This window comes from Aricia agestis, chromosome 1 (assembly GCF_905147365.1).
Source record: "Aricia agestis chromosome 1, ilAriAges1.1, whole genome shotgun sequence".
NCBI lineage: Eukaryota > Metazoa > Arthropoda > Insecta > Lepidoptera > Lycaenidae > Aricia > Aricia agestis.
In genome coordinates, this window is record NC_056406.1 from 10,845,676 (window position 1) to 10,868,738 (window position 23,063).

Below are 23,063 nucleotides of genomic sequence, written 5' to 3' on the forward strand. Positions count from 1 at the left end.
ACTAACAGCCAATGCCTCTCCCTTCGACTCAATTGCCTGAGCCCAACGATGAGTCAGGTATGCCAAGAGATCACCAGCCGAGCGACCCTTACGGAACCCGTATTGTTTGTCGCTTAGCAATCCCTGGCCGTCCAAGTATCGAAGAAGCTGGCTATTGATAATGGATTCCATTATCTTCGAGAAGAGAGAGGTTATAGCGATTGGTCTGTAGTTGGAAGGATTTGAGCGATCACCTTTTTTGGGGATCGGGTGCACCAAGGCTGTCTTCCAGGAAGCCGGGACGATGCCAGTGGAATAGGAGAGCCGAAAAAGTCGCGTCAAGACCGGAGCCAACTCTGGAGCACACTTTTTCAACACAATAGGCGGGATTCCGTCAGGCCCACTCGACTTTTGGATATCAAGGGAACAGAGGGCTTTTCGCACTGAGCGCTGATGAAACCGTATATCCGACATGATGCTCGTGCATCGCGGTATGGTCGGCGGTTTCTGCCCCCCGTCACCCAGGGTCGAGTTTGACGCAAAGAGCTTGCCCAGAAGATCGGCTTTGTCTTTTGCGTCCTGGGCCAACGATCCATTTCCTACGTGTAGGGATGGTAGGGTTGGCTTGCAGAAATTTCCTTCAATAGCTTTGGCCAGAGACCAGAATGCACGGGTTCCCGAGGGGAGGCGCTCAAGTCTCTTGCCAATTCTATTGACGTGCTGTTGCTTTGCCCGAGTAATCTCTTTCTTGAGGGACCTAGAGGCAAGGTTGTACTCCTTTTTATATGTGCTGGTATTTAAATCCCGAGCAGACACTGCGTTGGCCCAGGATTGGTAAGCCTCCTGCTTCCGGCGAGAAGCTTTTTTGGGGGATGAACCAAACCAGGGACGAAATCTGCCGCCAGTTGGCACTACAGAGGTCGGAATGAAAAGTTCCATCCCCTGCATCACCACATCGGCAACAGAGTTGGCAGTGTTGATGTAAATTTGACTGAAAAAAATATTCAAACAAATTATGCATTTATCTCATGAACATTAAACTTAATAAGAGGTACTTGCGGCTACTTTTGACAAGGCAACCCAACAATAATCCATTCTATACGTTCTAAAGATTATTTTAAAATAAATTTGATCGAAAAAAACGATTCCTGCAGGATTTTGCGGTCGGATCCAATACTATGATGTCGTCTGGTTTTTAGGGTCCGTACACAAAGCGTAAAAACATGACCCTATTACTAAGACCGCACTGACTATCAGTACCTATGCCTGTGAAAAAAGGATAAAAAAGTAATGTTTCTCATATGGGGGCTAACAAGCAACTTCAATTCTTTTGCCCTTCTTACTGCACATCAATAATGGCAAAAGGTAGGCAATCAAAATATTCACAAAAACTGAGTTGTATTTTTACTTTCATAATAAATAATAGAATAAATATTTAAGGGGGCTCCCAATCTTCATGTAAAATTCATTTTTTGACTATTTTTCCGCGATATCAATAAATAATGGTAGGGAACTCTTCGTGCTCGAGTCCGACTCGAACTTGGTCGATTTTTACATGTTAATATGTGACTCGAATCGAGTTCCGCTGAGATATATTTTCATCAAACTTTTACCTTTAACACAAGAAAAAATATAATTTGATACAACTTTCGTTACGTTCCTTAGGCTCTTTTTACGTGTTTTTTATTTACTAAACTTTGTAGGTTTATTTGATTCAAGCTCAACTAAGCTTGAGCTTACGTGAAAGATTTTTTTCCTTTCGTTGCTTATTGATTTTTTTACGTTTGCACGAGTATTGCTTATGAAGGACTACATTTTCATAGTTTGTTTGATTGTATGGTTCAGACGAGTTCATGTGGGTAACTAATATTTAAAATTAGTTTTTCTGTTTTAATATAAGTCAGAGAAAGCACAGGAAAGCACTATAAAATGTACAGCGAGTCACGAGTAGTTAATTAAGGAGCACACAACTAATAAAGTCGATACAACCTCGTTCCAATTTTCTAGCGTCACCTAAAAATTATATCAGCTGTAAAATAATGTATTCATAAATATTGGTGTATGCTAAAATTTGCTGGAGTCGCCGGCGCGGGCGGAAGGTAGGTAGGTAGGCGGGTTATTACACCGAGTTATGGTTTATGAGTGTAGGACCCGTCCGAAGTAGCAATATTAAGGGTGATGCTTCACTTATACTAAAAAACCCTCGTTTATATCAGCCGACCTAATGGCTGTTGCTTTTTATAAAGGTAATTTTATAGAACACAAAGATTATTGTGGTCGTTTTGTCTGCTTTTATCTAGGACAGTTTTTATAGAATGTAGTTTTTACTTTGATTAAAAAACACAATATTTAGTCTTGATTTTTCGCCAACGGAATAATAGACTCTGCGTTGCGTATTACGTTACAACTTATCGTTGTTGTAACGCAATGCAGCATCCCTGATCCGCCATCGAAATGCTAACGCTACGGTATTCTTGCACATTTCATGACATTGGTGCATTGCTGCTGGTGCACGTTTGACGATAGACGCGATTGCTCGACTGACTGGAACAACGGGCAAAAGAGGAAGTAGGAGGGTTAATGACTTGTAACTGGTCTTGTTTTGTATTGTCGCGCGTTGTAGCAACGCAGCTATTGACACAGAATGTATTATTCCGTTTCGACGATGTAACGGAACGGAGTGATGCTCTACAACTTTTTGTTTTATAAAAAAAAATTATGCAGTGAACGTAGTATAGGCATTTTTTGACAAATATTAATTAGTCAGGAGAGTGTGCGGGTCCTTTACCATTTGCGCGTCTTTTGCAGCGTATCCTTTACTTAACCTCCTATTAGGGAAGGTAAAGGACACGCTGCGCTGTCACCATCTTATGTGGTGTTGTGCGGCGCAGCAACGCAACTATTGACACAAGATGATTATTCGAAGACGCGACGCACTGGAGCATTGTGGCCTCACTCTAAGGCGTTTTTGGGTTTGTAATAAATAACAAGATAAAGAGTAAATACTTATGCGGTATATGTAAGCTAGTAATAAAGTATGTATTGTTAGCATAGTGGCCACCCTGCAGCAAGGATGGCAACACCAATTTACTGATGACAACACTGTGGGGAAAAGCGCCTATATAAGTCGTTGCATGATCATTTAGCTCCCTCTTTTTCGGTAAGGCGCTTTGGTAAGGGGAAACTCTGCCCGATTGAGTAGTCAATTCCTAAATTAGTAGCCATCTTAATAATTTGTGTTATTTTGTTTCTTGCTAAATATTTGATTAATTTGTTGATTTAGTTTTAGAGTATTAGTTTTAATTGAAATTGTTTAATTAATTTGGTAATTTAGTTCTAGAGCATTAGTTTTCGTTTAGATTGTTATTAGTTGTAAGTTAATAAAACGCCGTATGGCAAATGTGTATTAATTGTTTTAATGATTCCCGCTGAATCTTTCTAAGAATATATAATATACATTTTTACAATTTGTTTCGGAATAAATAAAAGCTCTCATATTTTATGCGATAATAGTTATAAAGTTGGAATTTATGCCTACTTAAACTTGATAAGGACTGATCCTTTCACAAACTGCAATCATGTGAAGAGCAAAGGTTCTGCGAAAGACGTGAAAGGGTCATCCCTGAGAGGAAAATCAAAGTTTCAATAAGCAGATCCGTGCGCTACAAAACAAGCTCGTTAAAGGGTCGAGGGGAACTATCCAAAAACACTTAGCGGTAATTAATGTTACCGGCTAAGTATTTCATAATCGTTTAATGGTTTGGCCTATTTTATACCTACTAAATCGGTAGTTTTAACACATAAAACGATGTATTCCTGATATAAACAATGTATTTTGTTTTATACTGTGTTAAAATACCTTTGAAGCAATTTAAAAAATTACAATTTGATCGTGTTTTATGTATAAATTTGAAATTACAATGGCTCAAGGTTGTTTGCTATACAAAGTTTTCATACAAAAAGACCATGCCACGAACTTTATCACAAATATCAATTTTTCACAAGTTTTTTTTTTTCCAGTAGTCAAATCGGTATAAGCTTTATTAATACTTTAGTCTATTTGTTTGGCTCTTTCTTTATTTAACTCTATTCCGCAGCTAAATACGACCACGGAAAATTATACACGGCGTATATTTTTTTAATGTTTTAATTAATACAAGGCATTAGGGGCGGAAATGCGAAGCGGGTCGAGTGCAAGTCACACTGCCTAACAGAAAATATTGAAACTGCTGTACAAACGACGTTTTAAGTCGAAAATGTACGGGATAATAACATTCAAGTTTTAAATACAATGAAATTAGGCTCCTCATTGTCTCATCTTCATGTTGTCGTGAAGAGATATGGTTTTATTAATATAAATAAACAAAATGAGATATTACTATTAATAATATACTACTTCTGAGGTTTTTTCCTAAAAAGAACGGAGTGCTCAAAATATTATGTACACTAACGGCGATTTTGCGCCGCCAAAATATCTCACCGTGTGAGAAGACGTATCCAATGTATTAAGTATTATATTATAACTAGCTGTTCCGGCAAACGTTTCTTTGCCATATAAAGTATTTCGCCCGTATTATTTTATTGAAGTGACTAAATAAGTATGTCACCATGGCAACGTCCATCGCTATCCCGTCGCATAAACTATGGTCGCCGTCAGTCTCGAGTTGTAATAATTTACTATCAATATTACACTTACACTTATCAATATAAAAAGTACCCAGTAGCCGATTCTCAGACCCACTGAATATGCATATAAAATTTAGTTAAAATCAATAAAGCCGTTTCGGAGGAGTACGCGGCCTAACATTGTGACACGAGAATTTTATATATAAGATGTTATGTATTAGTGCAATAAAGAAAATACATTCATTCATTCATATGTGTCGTGGCTGACGTGCTATTCGCCCACAACGCGTTCTGGTAATCGAGAAAAGCCATGTCGCGTTCTGAGCATTTAAAAACAGCCACGACGTGAATCCGTGTTGTGGCTCTAATGAAAACGGCCACGACGTGTTCTGAAACCAGATTAGTTACTGAGGAGTAATTCTATAGCGCCCAAGTGTGTGCGCAATACACAAGAACACTCTGGTTTCAATGAAACTAGGCCAGTTACGCAGGAGTAATTTTTTATAGTGCCCAAGTGTGTGCGCAATACACAAGAGCACGTTACGCAGGAGTAATTATAAAGTGCCCAAGTGTGTGCGCAATACACAAGAGCACTCTAGTTTCAATGAAACCAGGCCATTTGAGCAGAAGTCATTTCATAGTGCCCAAGTATGTGTGCAATATACAAGAGCACTCTGGTTTCAATGAAACCAGGCCAGGTACGCATGAGTTATTTTTTATAGTGCCCAAGTGTGTGCGTTATACACAAGAGCACTCTGGTTGTTACGCAGGAGTTATGTTATAGTGCCCAAGTGTGTGCGCAATATACAAGAGCACGTTACCCAGGAGTAGTTTTATAGTGCCCAAGTGTGTGCACAATAAATAATAAATAAAATAAAAATAAAAAATGTTTTATTTCTGAGTAAATTTGAATCAAATTTTTTCAGAATGTCTACCTGATGCCTACCACCGGTTCGGGAACTATCCCGGCGAGAAGAACCGGCGTAAGAAACTCGCACGGGTTCCACTTTTTACCAAAAAAGTGAGAGAAAAATTATTCTTTTAAAATAAAGTACACAAGAATAAAATATAATAAAATACACAAGAGCACTCTGGTTTCAATGAAACCAGGCCAGTTACGCAGGATTAATTTTATAGTGACCAAGTGTGTGCGCAATTCACAAGAGCACTCTGGTTCCAATGAAACCAGGCCAGTTACGCAGAAGTAATTTTATAGTGCCCACGTGTGTGCGCGTGTAAAAGTCGGCCCTGCACCATATACGTGGGAGAGCCATGCTTCGGCACGAATGGGCCGGCTCGACCGGAGAAATACCACATTCTCACAGAAAACCGGCGTGAAACAGCGCTTGCGCTGTGTTTCGCCGAGTGAGTAAGTTTACCGGAGGCCCAATCCCCTAACCCCTACCCTATTCCCTTCCCTACCCTCAACTATTCCCTTCCCTTCCCTTCCCTACCCTCCTCTATTACCCTATTCCCTCTTAAAAGGCTGGCAACGCACTTGCAGCTCTTCTTAGTTTTTAAATGCTCAGAACGCGTCATGGCTTTACTCGATTACCACAACGCGTTGTGGTCGAATAGCACGTCAGCCACGACACGAATTTCGCTTTGTGGCATTTTTGTGATTACCAGAACGCGTCGTGGCCGTTTTCACTAGGGCCACGACGCGAAATTCGCGTCGTGGCCGTTTCACTATTACCACAACGCGTTGTGAGCCATTTTTTCGGTCTTTGAGCGTAATATATATATATAATTGGAATCTCGGAATCGGCTCCAACGATTTTCATGAAATTTAGTATATAGGGGGTTTCGGGGGCGATAAATCGATCTAGCTAGGAATCATTTTTAGAAAATGTCATTTTCATCGAAAACCGAGCGAAGCTCGGTCAAATAGCTAGTATCATTTATATGGCAATCAAATTCGAATCATAAGCGTAAGAAAATATACGCACCAAGCTAGTGGACATCGTGTGGACGACGAACTCGGACGAGTATATAAGATTTTGACGATATCTCAGATGTCATTTATAAATTAAAACCGACGGACATTAAAATAAAATCTTCTTAAAATTCCACTGGCTATTCTACATGCAAGTTTTCCTCTCCGAAGATAACGCTAATGCTTAGTTAGCTTACAGTCTATATGAAACTAATATGATGGATCACCCCATCTCGCCTGCATCCAGAATGAACGATGATCTTCGGATTGAGACCGCTTTATAAAATGTTTGACCGAGAAATTGTTTGTCATGCTCGATAAATGTATCTTTAGCTTCGGCAGCATTATAACAGTTTCTTTTTCATATGGATAAATATTATGAGTAACATGCTAGGAGAAAATTTTTGTTCACTTAAAAGTCTACAGATAGTAATGTTTTAAAAATTTTAGTGTCTTTCTCTAAATGCTTGATAATGTTAAACTAAAACAATTCATGCATTGTATCTCTAGTATTTATTTGAGATCAGTAAAACAAAATATTATTATTGTGTGAATAGTAATTATTATACAGTTGGCGAATCCCGAAACTACCTACAGTTCTCTAAGAAGATCGCGAAAATGAAAAATCTAATAGTACAGTTAAATATACAGTACATACAAGTAATAGTAACAGTTAAATATAGTTATTATAAAAATCGAGCTCACCACTCTTTATTTCAACATTTTTCTCCATGGCTTTTGTATCTCACCTTGTATACTCATTAAGAATATTGTAGCTGATTCGCTGCAATTTCTAATATTGTATGGGAACCATTCATAAAAGTATAAAAAATTCACGGAACTTACTAACTTTTGTTTGTGTGAACACATGTTGACCATGAATAAATAATTGAACGTGGAAACGCCGGTACGTAGAACGGCTGTATTTTGCTGTCACAAAATATAAAATTCGATTTTGATTCATTTTCATCGTTTCTATTTGACTAGATTTGCCGCGTTACTGAACTGGTGGTGACGTGAAACGGATTTTTTATTTACTGCCATTTCGTTTCCGGTTTTGTTTTAAAGGAATAAAATTATTTATGAGCCGCCGTGAAGCTTTTGTGTGAAAATCTGATCGGATTGTAAATCGTTTTTCATGCTGTCAACTCAGAGATCGGCGGACCATTTAGGTAGTCCTAAAAATTCTCTTGTGAAAGTGAAGTAATACAAAATCAGCCAAGTGCGAGTCGGACTCACGCATGAAGGGTTCCGTACTATAGATAATATATTATATACGTAGATATTCCGTAATATCTAGCTATCATTCTTGAGAATACAGCCTGGAGACAGACAGACAGATAGACGGACAGACAGCGAAGTTTTAGTAAAAGGGTCCCGTTATTTACCCTTAGGAATTAGGATACGAAAACCTAAAAAGTTCTCTAAATAAAATAGAAAAAATATATTTTATTTAACTATATTGACCCTGAAAATCGAGCTTTGCTAGATGTTTTTTTTGTCCCTCAAAAAGCCTATAAAGAAACACTTTGCAGCCGTTTTCATGAAGTATCACAAGTTTTTTTTTTTTTTTTTTTTTTTTTATAAAAGAAGGGAGCAAACGAGCAAACGGGTCACCTGATGGAAAGCAACTTCCATCGCCCATGGACACTCGCAGCATCAGAAGAGCTGCAGGTGCGTTGCCGGCCTTTTAAGAGGGAATAGGGTAATAGGAGAGGGTAGGGATGGGAAGGGAAAGGAATAGGGGAGGATAGGAAAGGGAATTGGGCCTCCGGTCAACTCACTCACTCAGCGAAACACAGCGCAAGCGCTGTTTCACGCTGGTTTTCTGTGAGAACGTGGTATTTCTCCGGTCGAGCCGGCCCATTCGTGCCGAAGCATGGCTCTCCCACGTATATTTCACTTGTTTAATCAAATATCAATACTCAACATTTAAACTAAAACATTAAAGTATAAGAGATAAATTACGTGTATGTAGAATATACAGTCCCTATATACCATAGATTGCAAGTTCTTATTAGCATAAAAAAGGCACTTTCGTTCTTACATGAGAAAAGTTTTTACGATACACTGCGTTGGAACGAAATTCTCGTCGGTAAAATTCTATAGATAAGATATACGGTAAGGTATTGCTTTTCAATACTGCATACGAGAGTATGTTGAACTTTTTATTCGCAAAAAATCCAAAAACAATACGTCTTATATCTTTAGATTATGTTATTGCGGTTTGTATTGGTTGGTTACGAGCGTCCGTGGCCTAATGGGAAGACCGTTGCACAGTGTACGGAGGAGACGAAAAATCGGAAATTTTCTTTAATTTTGAACAGGCATTAATATTATGAATGCAGGAGTAGAACACCCGCGTATCAAATCGAAATAGTTTTGATGCTACGATCTACCAAAGTTTAGCGTTTTTTTGCGGTCCGGAAGGGAAAAATCAATATTTCTCCAAAACTTATACGTAATAAATAAAATTGTGTGTACCACCTAAAAGCCTATTAAATAAGGCATATTTCAAGCTTTTTTTTTAATTCGCCGTATCAATATTTTAGATACAATAAAATAATTTTCATTTTTAGCTTTTTATTTTTTTATCCAAAACTAAACCAAAGATGCAATCGAAAATATCAACAAATTAAAGGTATACAAGCATTCTATACGCACAAAAAAAAATCACCCGTGAGATCCGTTTACAACCACTGCTAAATCAATTTATTTAATTTACAAACTTAATTGTAAACAGGGCTATCAAACGACGCAACGCTGTATTATTTGTAGTCTTTTCGTTTTCGCGTGATCATCACTTACCTTGATTTATTTAAATAAATACTAGAAATAATATTAATTGTTTGAAGTATTACGAACTGACATCCGATTTTTTTACCGACTTCCAAAAAAAGAGGAGTTTTATATTTTTTCTAAGACTTATCTATACTTATAATAAAATCGTAGAGGTAAAATTTTTGGACATTGAAAATAAACTTGAAAAAACGAGTCAAGGGCATAGTAGAAGAGTAATAGAACACATTTTAACTGTTTTTGAAAGAACAATGGCCAAAATGGACTAAAAAAAAAGGTTCTTGTTACCAAGATGGAACTATCACTAAAATGTTGTTTAGGTAAAATGTTATAATTAAATAAAAACAGTTTATTTTTAGAAGCTGGGAAAACAAAGATAATCGTCTCTAAAATATGAATATTGAAGTTGCGTTTTTAACGCAGGATAATGTTTCTTTTTTATTGAACGCATATTCTGTCATTCATAGGGACCCAGACGACCTGCTTAAATACGCTCTCTTCTTGGAGATTTCAAGAAGAGAGCATATTCCGATTTTGCTAGTGTCCATGGGCGACGGTAGTTACTTTCTATCAGGTGACCTGTTTGCTCGATTGCCTCCTACTGTCATTTTTAAAAGATCTGACGTGTGTTTCATATAATTGAAACTAATTTCATAACTTAAAATGAAACAGTTTATCAATAACTACCTGTATAACCTCAAAAACTTAATACATAATTACTCGAAACTCCCAGCTTTTAAAAATATATTGAATGCCGTGCTATGTTACATTTAAATAGGCAATTGAAATGACATATGTTTCATCAAGTTACGTTTTATAAGATTTTTATAGTCCAAGCATGTTAGGCGAATGGCCTTTGTTCTTTTTGTTTCTCTGTCTGTTTGTCTGTTTGTACATGCTAATCTCTGAACCCGCTGGACCGATTTCAATGAAATTTGGCATGATGATACCTTACATCCCTGGTCAACATCTTAGATACTTTTTTTAACCGACTTTCAAAAAAGGAGGAGTTAATGTTTACTTTGCTGTTTGTGGTCAGATTTTCAAAATTCTTTTTTTGTTGTATAAATTGCCCGAATACGATACCATGCTTACAATAAAATCGGCCAAGTGCAAGTCGGACTCGCGCACGAAGGGTTCCGTACCGTTATAGAGAAAAAATAGGCCAAAAGTTGTGTTATTGTATGGGAGCCCCCCTTAAATTTTAATTATATTCTAATTTTATTATTAAGTAGCTGTTGCCCGCGTTCTCTAGTTGTAAACGGATCTCACAGGTGGTATTTTTTGTGCGTATAGAATGCTTGTATACCTTTAATTTGTTGATATTTTCGATTGCATCTTTTGTTTGGTTTTGGATTAAAAAAATAAAAACCTAAAAATGGAAACTATTTTATTGTAGGTAAAATATCGACACGGCGGATCAGGAAAAAAGCTTGAAATATACCTTATTTAATAGGCTTTCAGGTGGAATACAAAATTTTATTTATTACGTAAAAATTTTGGAGATATATCGATTTTTCGCTTCCGGGCCGCAAAAAATCGCTAAACTTTGGTAGCTCTTAGAATAAAAACTATTGTGAATTGACACGCGGGTGTTCTACTCTCGTATTCATAATACTAATGCCCATTCAAAATTGAAGAAAAAAGAAAATTTCCTATTTTTCGTCTCCTCCGTACACTGTGCGTTGGTTCGCACTCGAGAGGGTGCAGGTTCGATCCCGGGTGGATGCGTATACCAATGAGACATTTTCAGATCTCAATACATAATATGGACGCTCTTACGGTGAAGGAAAACATCGTGAGGAAATCCGCACATGGATGGTCCCAGACGTATTGACCTGGTCATTCTTCTGGACTAGGCCGACTATGTTGCGAGAATGCTGTACGTTCTTGGGCAACCATACGGGCATTTAAAATCTTGTCCCAGGCACTACAGTATTTAGAGAGTGGTTTCTTCGCTCTGAAAATACTGTATAAATCATCCACAATGGATGCAAAGGCCTTGTTTATTTGGTTACCTATAGAAATAAAATTCCAGGAGGATATGCGAGTCCATCCATTCAGATTCTAATTTTTTCATAATATTCAGAATGTTATTTTTAGACGCAAAACGATCCATCCTCGACACACTTTTTACATGTTCCAAAGTTGAAACACGGAAGCGCGGTGAGCATAAAATTTATACAGGGTCTTGAATAAACCTACAGTTTGACAGTTGGCCGGAGAATAAAAGGGGCTCGGGATGTTTAGCGATAATTAGTGGGGTGGGCCGCGCATAAATCATCCAGCCTTTGTCTGCGAACTCGTGGACAGATTGTGTGAGACGAGTGCTTAAAAATTTCAAGGCGCTACCTCGTTATGAAACATCCGTGAGCAATGAAATTGTAATTTCTGAGGTAATGGATTTTAAATTAATAAGGTCAGAATAACGTAACATTTAACAACTTTAAATTTTAAACCTATCTACCCAGGGAGAGTGCTCACGTCAAAGGATGAAACGAGTTCTCAAGTTTATTGCGACTATGGCGCTTATGCTTTCTAGAGTGCCAAAAATCACACACACACACACAAACATAACCTAAAAAAATAATATCAGGTGTCGTCAGTGGACTAAAGAATAACCTGTATGCATATCTCGGTACATGCGAATATGCGAAACTACATTTTCTATGTCACACTATTTCAGTTTTATCACACCAAAGTTTTTTACCACTCTCGTATACGAGAAATTTTTGTGCTGCCCCCAAACCGGAACATGTGCAAGAAAAACTCGGCGAGTGTAGGCACGGCTGTTGTACAACTTGTTAAAAGCCATGAAAACTTTTAATTGGAATTATGACTGGGTGTACAGAAGACGATAAACAAGTTTGTATAACCAACTTATAATGAAAAAATACCAGATAGGAGTACTTTGATCATGTGAAACTCTAGTGGCACGACTGAAATATATAATGTGAAAGTAGATATTATAAGTAGGATACAAGGCGAAGCATGCTACTTAAAACTCAACTTTATATACGAATATGAAGCTTTAACTTTTACCGAGAGTGAGATGATGACGGGTTTATAAAAGTGGAGAGGAAAAAGAAGAAACCCGTCGTCCGCAACCATCGCGGCACCGCACCCGAAGGACCCGAGCAGCTGTTGTGCCGTGAGACTGCATACTACGTGTCCAGGCTGCATTGGTCCACGACGGTCGAGCAGGTCGTGGACTACATCAGAAGCAAGACCCACTTCGTCTTGAGGGTCGAGCGCTTGGAGTCTCGCCACAAAGTGAATTTTAGCTCCCTTGCGGTGAGAGTCCCAACGCATCATCTACTGACCTTCGAGAAGGAGGGGTTCTGGCCTATTGGAGTCGTCTACAGGAGGTTCCGAGGACGACTTCCGAACACGTCGCGCCCCACGTCGCAGACAATATATATGGGCCAAGATGCCTGAATTAAATAAATAAATAAATTTAACCAATTTATCTAAATATATTATATAACTCAAAGATGACTGAATGACTGACTGACATAGTGACTGAATGACTGATCTATCATCGCACAGCCCAATCCACTGGACGGATTAGGCTGAAATTTGGCATGCAAATAGATGTTATGACGCTGCAGGCATCCGCTAAGAAATCATTTTGATCAATTTTACCCCAAGGGGTTAAAATAGGGGATGAAAGTTTGTATAAAACTTTGTCAATTTTAAACCAATCGGGCTGAGACTTTTTGAGCATAAAGCTACTATGACGTAGGCATCTTGTAAGAAAGGATTTTGATAAATTCCACCCCTAAGGCGATAAAATAGGGGATGAAAAATTGTATTTAATAATACTTCTTGACGCGAGCGAAGCCGCGGGAAAAAGCCAGTAAAATAAATTCCCAATATACAATAATAATAGTTTACATAGGTCATAGAAAAATTTGCGTAGTCAGGTTAATATTTTGAACTGTTATTTTCCGTAACGCTTTACCTATTCATCTAGTGTTGTGGGTGTCTAATTGGCTATTATAATCTTCCAAGCGATGATGAAAAATACAAGTGAATAAATACAGAGTTTACATTGAAATGAAATTTAAAATACGAGTACGAAACATTTTCAAACAATAATGCCTTACCGGAAGTTAAAATATTGATTTTCTATATAAATTTCGTTAGGCACTTGATTTTAATATGTTTTGGGTAGGAAAAAGTTTTATTCAAACGAAGATATAATTGTAGTTTGAATGTTTTATTAAAAGGTTCTGTAATTTAATAAATGTAGCTTTTATTGTTTTAACTTTATCTGGGAGCACGGCAGTGCTCCAGCCAAGCTTTTTAGCAAAGGCACGGCCGTAGCATACTTTTCTCGAAGCGGTTCGCGGCTTTTTGACACCCCCTTTATCTTCGATGTTAACAAAGCTAGGGATTTATAATTTCGGTGACTAGGAGCAAGTATTGAAACTAGCTTAACCTCCAAATTACATAACATTTCGATAAATACTTTAATAGTTACGGATGATCAAAGTTACTACATTTTGTCACTCACTGACTGACAGATCATCAAAATTCTAAGGTACTTCTAGCAGACTTAGAACTTTGAAATTTGGCAACAAGGTAGGTCGTTATCTACAATGAAAGGAAAAATTATGAAACTGGCCAAGTGCGAGTCGACCTGGCGTACATAGGGTTCTGTACCTTAAATTTGTATGGGAGCCCCCCTTAAATCACAAGTTTATGTACTTTTAATTACTTATTATTAAAGTTGAAATACAATTAAGTATTTTCTGAAATTTTCAAAAACCTCACTTTTACCATTATGGACATAGAGCAAAAAAGGGCAAAAAAACGTGTTTGTTGTATGAGACCCCCTATTAATCATTTATTTTATTTTAGTTGGACTATTAGCTTTTATAGCGACAACAAAAGTACATAATTTGTAAAAAAATAAAATATCTAGCTATTGCGGTTCTTGAGATCTAGCCTCGTGACACACGGACGGACGACAGACAGACAGCGAAGTCTAGACTCATTAGGAATATAATCCCGTTATTATCCTTTGGACAAGGAAACCTAAAAACTGAAAAGTATAATATAACTTTATTAAATAAAAGAAAAGATTTTTATGTTTGTGGCATTGCAAGAACATTAAAATGAGTTTCGACTTCATAATAATTATTTTACGCACAAAAGGAAAAATAGTGTTAACAAAGTTAACAATGAAACTATGAAAATTAGATTCGATTAAAATATAAATGAAATCAGAACTGCAAATTACGATGTACACTCCATACTCGCTCGATAGATGGTGTAGCACTCCCTTTATATCGTGTTGGCGGAGTATAATTATTATGGTTTAAAAAAATCCGGGATAGGTCGTAATACTCAATCGAAAGTAACATCGGTGCACGAATAACCTCCTGAAAGTTCAAAAGTTGTTGGGCTATCGTCATAGAATTCGTACCTTGTAGAAGAACCTACCAGTTATTATCAATAAATTTTACGACCTAGAATATATACCTAGAGATAGAGAATGGGTGCCAAGCTAAGTACAGAAAAGTTTTAACGTGACCTGAAAAGAAAAGAAACCTTAAAAAAAGAAATGAAATCCCACCAAAACATTAAATATAAAAAGGAGCCAAGCAAAATATTGCATAGCCATGCAATATAATATCTATCGTAAAAAGTTTTCAGATCACATTCAAGCCAAGCCTTCAACTTATTTTGTAATTTAGATCAACATTCAGTGAATTTATCAATCGTTTTCTTTATTTTATAATTATTATAGTGGCTTGGCAATGAGCACTAGAGAAATAATCAGCGACTGATTGGATTTATTGGGTACCATCGTCCACATGTGTCGTTACATACTAAAAAACACTACGCTTGCCGTTTGTGTAAGTGTGAACTACCCCAAATATGAAGTTTTAAATTTGTTTTTCTTGTGCTCATTGCCGAGCCACTATAATAATTATAAAATAAAGAAAACGATTGATAAATTCACTGAATATTGATTTAAATTACAAAATAAGTTGAAGGCTTGACTTGAACGTGATCTGCGGGGCTAAAATGGTCACATTTAGCAATTCCTCTCAATCAATACAGCAAATGAATTGTCAAAACTGTCAAAATGACAAATGTCAAATCAGTACAAAAATACAGAAAGGAATTGCAAGCAGAGTTGCATTTTGCGATTTCAGAAAAATGAATCATATTATGATTCATATCATGATTCTTCAAAGCGACCATTTTAGCTCCGCTGAAAACTTTTTACGATAGATATATTGCATGGCTATGCAATATTTTGCTTGGCTCCTTTTTGCATTTAATGTTTTGGTGGGATTCTTGTTTTACATCAACTTCAAATATTATGTTCTTTTAATTATATGAATGTTAAATAGTTGTATTTGTTTTTCAGAGATAAAATCTGTTCTATTAATCTAATTAACATAAAGGTTGTTTTCTCAACCTTACCCTTATTTTAACATTTAACTTTCAATTATTAGTGTAGACTAGATGACGCCCGCAACTCCGTTGCGCCAAAATTTGTTTATCGAGCGGGAACCGTACATTTTTTAATTCTAAAAGTATCCTATATCCTTTCCCGGCACTCAAAGCATTTCCACAACCAGCAAAATCAGTTAAGCGGTTTGGGCGTGAAGAGGTGATACCTCAGGTGGCAGACTGACAGACACACTTTCACATTTATAATATTAGTGTAAGTCAAATAATTTAAACGTTTAAAAATGGAGAGGCCTGATTACATTATATTATGTCATTAAGACCCAATTTCACCAACCTCTGTTTGTTAAATCCTAACAAGGCATTACTTAACGGACCTTGGAAAATTAAACAGACTGTTAAAATACTTATGTCCCACAGTAAAAATTTAACAGCGGATTAGTAAATGCAACGTTGAGTGAACAACGAGTGAATAACATTCAATTCGTTCGTTCTTGTTATAAGGCGACGAAATTGCAATGTACAAGTTTAATACGACATGTTGGCTGCAATGTGTCATTTTCACCTTATTCGTATAATACGTCATCTGGTAGATAATGCGACCAAATTAAAATATCACTGATCGCGTACATTTTTTACACTACAATAGTTCTTTTTAATTTACCAGGTTAATAATTATGCATAACATGAAAAATAATAAATAATATGTAAGGATGTGGCGAAACATGGCGGCAACACTCAAAAGTCAAAACAGATTCTTTTATTGATATTGGATATTGTCTTTAAAAAGTTGTTGTTTTGACTATTATAACGGCCTGTTATATATTTAACGGACCTCCCCAGCAGGAATTAAAATTTGACATTAGCGTATGGTGGAACGCTCGATAGCTCTAACAGGCCGTTAACTGATTTAACAAGCCGTTATTTATTTAACATTGCTTGATGAAACTGGGTCTTAACGTAATGTATTTAACAACAGTAACAACTACACTTCTAAAATGATTAGGTACCTAAAAATGTTATCTAAATCAAAAAAAATTCATTACCCAAGTGATAAATTCAAGTGAAATCTTTTTAAGATCCACTCCTCACATTCGTGAAACCTTTGAACACATGAACAGGGCATTAATATCACATTAGGCCTAAGTATACGAACGGTTTTGTCAACTTAAGTCTTCATCGACAACTTTCGCTATTAATTTGTTATCGAACTCCCACGAAGTTTGTGAATAAGTTGTTCGAAAACAATAGGCGTTAATAATACTCGTAATGACAGACTCATCGTAATATTATTTCATGCGTTTTTATCTGTTTCACCTATCGACGAATATATTATTTTTTTGGGGTTCCGCACCCAAAGGGTAAAAACGGGACCCTATTACCGAGACTTCGATGTCTGTGCGTCTGTCTGTCCGACTGTCCATCTGTCTGTCTGTGTCCAGGGTGTAACTCAATAACCGCTATAGCTAGACTTCGGAATATTATGTATTTCTGTTGCCGCTATAACAACAAATACTAAAAACAAAATAAAATTATAATAATAATATAATATGTATGGACGCTTCACACCACGTCAGTCTGGCCCCGTGTTAAGTACCTGGAGGACTTGTGTTACAAGTACTAGACTAGCTGCAAACAAGTAGCTGCGGACAGCTGTATACAAAATACAAATAAACGTCGAACACATGGGTAATCATAGATGAACAATGAATATTCAGGTTCGTTATAACCCATATTATTCCACGAGCTCACATGGTTAAATTGTTTTAGGATGAATTAAAAACGAAATTTAACGGAACGGGGCGATGTGTAATAGCGGTACAAAATGAACATTTTAAGCGGCAGTGTCGAGGTAACTATTTACCTCTATCTCTATAGCCTCAGATTTTTTTTATGAAATAAGGGGGCAAACGAGCTAAGGGATCACCTGATGGAAAGCAACTTCCGTCGCTCATGGACACTCGCAACATCAGCTCTGCAGGTGTGTTGCCGGCCTTTTAAGAGGGAACAGGGGAGGGTAAGGAAAGGAATAGGGAAGGGAGGGAAGGGAATAGGGTAGGGGATTGGGCCTCCAGTAAACTCACTCACTCGGCGAAACACAGCACAAGCGCTGTTTCACGCCGGTTTTCTGTGAGCCCGTGGACCGGAAAAATATCTCCGGTCGAGCCGGTCTATTCGTGCTGAAGCATGGCTTTACCACGTTTACCTTTTTCCTGAAGCATTTAATAAATAAAATACGTGTAGCACTCGGGGACTGCCGCGGTAAAGCTATTTCAAAGCATTTTTATCATATCAATTATAATTCGCATACATCTAGACGCACGCCCACAATCACGGTGCCGAAGTCTGCCAAACTGAAACGACGTTAGGCGATGCACGGCAAGGCCGTGCCGCACCGCTTTGCCGGTCGGTGTGGAGGGTGTTATTACTTGATTCGGTCGCCGCAAAAGATGTAATAGCTTAAAATTTTAAACATAATTATTGTGTAAATGATGAATAATTCGAACACAAAATAAGATTTAATAATTAATCTACACCCGCGCTGTATATCGTTTGAATTAGCCCACTACAATGTATTTTCTTAAGTGTCTTGTGCAAGAATGATCGCAATAAATTGTTTCCTTCACTTTATGTTCATAATAAAATTTTCAAAGCGCATTGTCGACGTCTTTGAAGTCGCTTAACTTCATCGTGAAGCAATATGTAAGAAAATTATCAACTGAATCAATAATTTTAAAATAATCAATGAAAAATTATTTTCATTATCATATCTCTTTAACTTGGGAAGCATTAAAGTCTTTCCTTTCGCAATTATTGTGAAATAAGTGCTGAAAATTTCACTATTTGCAATCATACAGTAGGTAAGTCAACTTCACGGGGCTACTATGTTTAAACTCTCGTGTTTGTAAACATAGTAGGGTTATGCCCTTGTCTCGTGACAAGTCACTAAAATTACTTGAAAAATTTTATGAATTGCCTACTAGCCTCGTGGCTTGGACCATAGTTTTGTAATATCGTTCGCTAATGTAGCACACCTAAACTGTTTAAAAGCAAACTGTTGTTTCCCACACTCGTGTACTATTCAAGGATACATCTTCATTTATTTTACTACGGTCGCACATAAACATCTGCCACTAATAACAGCCACCCATCCTTGTAAAGTTTCTTTCACTTAGGCGGTATTAATAAACATTAATAATTGCGAGTTTGTAGGGAAACGTAACAACATACAAAGTAACTAAATAGTTTTTAGGTAAGAAACAAAATAAAATGCTACATTTACCTATTACCCTTTATATTGCATGAAAAATACCAAATTCTACTTCTCAGGTTTTTTACTGTAGTTTATGAACTTAGGCAATCAAATACACTAGCTAGAGAATAGATAAACTACTGTCAGAATACCTCAAAAACTGATCACTGGTAAACCAGTTTCAAAAGTGTCATAATAAAGTCATAATATTTCAGTCCTGAAAGAGCCCTTTAGGGCTAAAAATATTTTAACTATATAGTGTATAGTTTATCTTAAACAGTCTGCTTCCAAAAAGAACGCAAAGAAACAATCTAAAACATTTCGACATCAAACGAAAGAGAATCCTAACAAATAACAACAAAGTTTCTAATGAATCCTTAGGCTCGAGCACCATTATTAGGTCTCTAATTATAGGGTAAAATAATTGTTGCTATTCCAACACGAAACTGGGACGAGGATTGTTCACTTTGAACTGCTATTTTGTCGTCCGATTGACAATTTCGCTTTAGGTTAGAACAAACTCTCAGTTCCCTTAATTATATTATTTTTGAATCGCAAAAAATTCTTCAATTGACGACTTCCTATAAGCGTTGAGGGATTGTGTCCTTAAAGGTGGCAAATTACACGGGACAATTATCGTAACGATTTATCTCCTCGATGTTAAAATCGAACGACAAATTGTACGTGTGTAGCAATATCGCAAACGATTTTACGTTCAAAAGATCGATTGGACGATTTTCTTGACGATCGATCGAGACGATTTGTCTCGTGTATGGGCACATTTATATTATTATTAAATTCGTCTTTTGTATCTAATAAAGTAAAGTTATGCTTGTGTGTTTGTTGTTGCGTCTTTTGTCCATCACGTGGACGTTAAAATATGTTTTTTTTTTAAATTGAGATGGCTTAACCGCTTCGATAAGAGCATTATCAATATGTGTTTATCGATAGGTCTAAGAAACTGCCACTCTAATTTTTATACCCGAAATAACTTATATGGCAAAACACATTTACTATTCAGCTAGTCTAGTCTTATATTGTCTTATCAAATCGATCTTGTGAGACGTATTTTATATGTAAGTAAAAAATGGATAGACTTCTTTGAGAGCTTTATTATTAGGATACCCATTTTGGGTAGATTCATCCTATAATCAATCAAAAGCTACTACACTGTTACATTATATTTTAAGAGTACTTTGTGATTGATGAGTATGTGACGACAAAATTATGTGATAACACATAATACCGCGTTTCTCACATATCAACTCATCACCAAAAGTTTACTTTGTTCAATTTTGTTTCTTCTTACATCATTAAATATTATGAAAATCTAATAAAATTATAATAATATCAATTTATGTACTAAAGGCGAACTTATTGCTACTAAGCAGTCTCTACCAGTCAACCTTTTGTAGATACGCTTGGAATTGAATTAAAGTAAAAATCGTGTAGGTGCGCAAACTAGCTGCTATTGCTAATACTAAAACTAAGACAAATTCTAAAACTATAATATCTTTTCACATAGTAAGAAACAAAATCTTCTGGCTGTCTGTTCTAGATAATATTATACTAGAACTAAGTATTAATGTATTTTGATGTCTTTTTTTTCATCTCTATTAAATGGGTAATTTAAAGTGTAAGTAATTTAAAAAGGAATGTTCAATAGCATAAAACAGGCATAATATTATTATAATATAAAATATACGCCAAAACAACATCTTTTAGGTCAGCTAGAGTATTGTATAATTATATACCGAAATCATAAAACTGAAATATGCCGGCGCGATCCCAACAAGCAACTTTAGCCGCAGGTGAGGTCACACAATTTATATCTGGCATCCTTCATATTTCGCCCCACAAAAGGCTAGAGTTAACATAGTCAAGTCTACGTGCACAGAATTCCGTTGTACCCAAAATGCTAAATAGCAATACCCACATATTATCATAGTTTTGGAAATAAAAGGACGACATTTATGAATTTATTTCACGTTTAGGTATTTTATTTTTTACTTATATTATATAGGGTAATTGGAAGATATAGTCTTATAGTTACTATGTCGAGCGTGCACTATTTATATTTTCATATTTAAAGAAGAAGTAACATAAAATCAATTCTTCCATAACCAATATTAAAATGATCAAGAGATTTTTCGAGCCACCTAAGCTCTAGAATATCTCAAATATAGAGAGAGCTCTATGGTATATGATGGTATCGATATGGTATATATATATGATGGTGCACTGGAAATACTAATATTCTGCGTTGATTACTTCCAATAACTACTAGTTTACAGACGAAAGCTCTTCAAATAGAATTATTAGGAATTGTAGATTAAGTACGTATACTTCCTTAAAATTTTTCCAAAGGACATGGGGCTTAATAAGTCCCGTTATCGTTATATTATATCAAATCTTACTAAGGCGAGACCTTAGTAAGATTTGAAAATGCAAATATACCCTGATTGTCTCGTTCATATATCGATATTTAGAAACAAAAATAATAGATATTATGTGTTTATATTTAAAGTTTACCCAGAAACCATATCAACAACTAAAGTTGGTCGCTGTAGCATTAGCGTCCTAGCCCACAATTTTTTTTGTTGTTAAATTTTGAATGCAATCTTGTTCTTAATCATCTAAAGAACATAACTTAATACGTAATTTTTTGTGGGTGGATGGTAGATGCTTAACAGCGTTCAGTTAAAGTAATACCATTCCTCTTGTTGTGGGAGTTGACACATATTAAAGTGTTTGACAGAAACGAATGGAGATTTGTCACGTGCAATCAAACTGAGGATAACAAATATGAAAACAATCACACCTTAAATAATGAAATCAAAGCTTAGAATTAGTACTTACGAATCGTATTAAGCGTCCCGATTCCGTAACATAATTGTAAACTCGAGTCAGATCATTAAATTTGCAACGTTATTATGAATAAATGAAGGTCGAATATTAATCACGGTAACACAATCTCAATCCACTGACACAGAAGCACTCGGGAGTACGCGGGGCGCGGCGCGACACGACCGACCGGCATCAACGCTCGGCGACCACTGAGCTTCGCGCAGCTCACCCGCTCCTATACCCTTGATACTGAAACAGTATTGTAAAATGAGATTTCTAATTAATTTAAGACTCCACTAGACACGAATGAAAGCCTCACAAGTAAGCAAGTGTACAAATGTTTTGAGTTTGACACATTTCCGTACTAGGTTGGTGGATCGGAAATACCTCATTTTACGTTCTGATAAAATAAACACTAAAGTTTCGCGGCAAATAAACTAAAGGTACTTCAACATAAACATTTCTTTTGCGTTTTATAAAAAGTGACGGACGTATCGCAAAACTTCTTCTTTTTAATTTAATGGCACCCAAAGATGCAGGATTGCACCTATTGCAAAACTTATTTTATTTTTACCAACCGTTTCTTTAACAGTGCCCTATAAACGTGCAATAAAAAGTTCTTAATACAGAATGGAAATAGATACATTTAAATTTAAAAGGGAGGGGACGCTACAATAAGTTGCCTAATTGCCGATTCTAATCGCCGCCGGAGTCGTGACCCGCTCCAACATTCGACACACATTTTATGTTTCTCGCTCCTTCTTTCGAGTAGTTACCGAACTGTTAGGTGCTTTTCGATAAGATTTATTATGAAAGAGTATTTCAGCTCGCAAAGCCTTCAATAAAATTACTTATTACCCACTAACGTTTCGTGGAAAGTTTTTAAAATTTATTTTCCTAATGGCTTAAGATTATGCTATAAATCTTCCGAGACTTATTCTATTTTAAAGTTGAAACGGTCACATTAAAAATTGGTGCGGAATGTATGAAATATCTTATGAAAGTGATTTTCCGCGTCGTAGAGCACGCGTAGCATGTCGTAGCCGCGCCGTAGACGCTGCGTAGCGGGCCGTAGACACACCGTAGCTGCCGTTACGAAAAGAAAATATAATTAGCGGATAAATATTTTTTTACGCTTCATCAGAAAAACTTAAAAAAAAAAGCTAAATTACTTTGTTTCGTACTTTTTCC

General features: G+C 36.4%; 1 protein-coding gene across 1 annotated transcript in view; it reads right to left on the reverse strand.

The window, feature by feature from the left end:
* The window catches only part of LOC121740154 (neural cell adhesion molecule 1-B-like), a 367,043-nt gene extending 344,982 nt beyond the window's left edge, over positions 1 to 22,061 (reverse strand). The window contains exon 1 of the mRNA XM_042132808.1: positions 21,885 to 22,061. The gene's annotated coding sequence lies outside the window, so the exon portion shown is untranslated. The remainder of the gene's footprint in view (positions 1 to 21,884) is intronic.
* Between the last annotated feature and the right edge of the window lie 1,002 nt (positions 22,062 to 23,063).